We start from the raw sequence: 1679 nt of genomic DNA, 5'->3' as shown, positions 1-1679 counted from the left end.
AAAATACATCTCAAAGTGAAGGCCATAACCAGAGATAAGGAAGGCCACTTCATAATACTAAAGGGATCAATACAACAAGAAGATATAACCCTGGTAAACATATATGCACCCAATGCAGGAGCACCCACATACATAAGAAAACTTCTGGAAGATATCAGGGGAGAGATCGACAACAATACAATCATAGTAGGGGACTTTAATACACCACTGACATCACTGGATAAATCCGCTAGACAAATAATCAGCAAAGAAACAGCAATCCTAAATGACTCACTAGATCAGATGGACTTAATTGACATCTTCAGAACACTTCACCCCAAAGCTGCGGAATATACATTCCTCTCAGGTGCTCATGGGACATATTCAAAAATAGACCACATATTGGGTCACAAGCAAAGTCTCCACAAATTCAAGAAGATTGAAATCATAAAAAGCTTCTTCACAGACCACGATGGCATAATGTTAGAGATAAAATACAATAAAAACAACCCAAAATACTCAAACACTTGGAAGCTGAATAGCATGTTATTAAATATTGATTGGGTTACCAATGACATCAAAGAAGAAATTAAAAACATCCTGGACACTAATGACAATGAAAACACAACAATCCAAAACCTCTGGGACACAATGAAAGCAGTCCTGAGAGGGAAGTTTATAGCTCTGCAGGCCTATCTCAAAAAACAAGAAAAAATGGTAGTAAATCATCTAACTCTTCAACTCAAAGAATTAGAAAGAGAGCAACAAGAAAACCCCAGAGTGAGCAGAAGGAAGGAGATAATAAAGATTAGAGCAGAAATAAATGACATAGAGACCAAAAAAACAATACAGAAAATCAATGAAACCAAGAGCTGGTTCTTTGAAAGGATAAACAAGATTGACAAACCTCTAGCCAGGCTCACCAAGAAGCAAAGAGAGAGGTCCCAAATAAACCAAATCAGAAACGATAGAGGTGAAATAACAACAGACCCCACAGAAATACAAATGATTGTTAAACAATACTATGGACAACTCTACTCCAACAAACTAGACAACCTGGAGGAAATGGACAAATTCCTAGAAAAATACAACATTCCAAAACTCAATCAGGAAGAATCTAAAAATCTCAATAGGCCAATAACTATGGAAGAAATTGAAGCAGTCATCAAAAAGCTCCCAGCAAACAAAAGCCCAGGACCAGATGGCTTCTCAGGGGAGTTTTACCAAACTTTCAAGGAAGAACTAAAACCTATCCTCCTCAGACTACTACAAAAAATTCAAGAGGAAGGAACACTTCCAAGCTCATTCTATGAAGCCAGCATCACCCTAATACCAAAACCAGGTAAAGACAACACAATGAAAGAGAATTACAGGCCAATATCCCTCATGAACATAGATGCCAAAATCCTCAACAAAATCTTAGCAAATTGGATCCAACAGTACATCAGAAGGATCATACACCATGACCAAGTAGGATTTATCCCAGGAATGCAAGGATGGTACAACATCCGTAAATCAATAAACGTAATACATCACATAAACAAATTGAAAGAAAAAAACCACATGGTCATATCAATTGATGCAGAAAAAGCATTCGACAAAATCCAACACCCATTTTTGATAAAAACTCTCAGAAAGGTGGGAATAGAAGGATCATACCTCAACATAATAAAAGCCATATATGACAGGCCCACAGCCAA

The sequence above is a fragment of the Myotis lucifugus genome, unplaced genomic scaffold (assembly GCF_000147115.1).
Source record: "Myotis lucifugus unplaced genomic scaffold, Myoluc2.0 scaffold_231, whole genome shotgun sequence".
Lineage (NCBI taxonomy): Eukaryota > Metazoa > Chordata > Mammalia > Chiroptera > Vespertilionidae > Myotis > Myotis lucifugus.
This window is presented reverse-complemented; position numbering follows the sequence as displayed.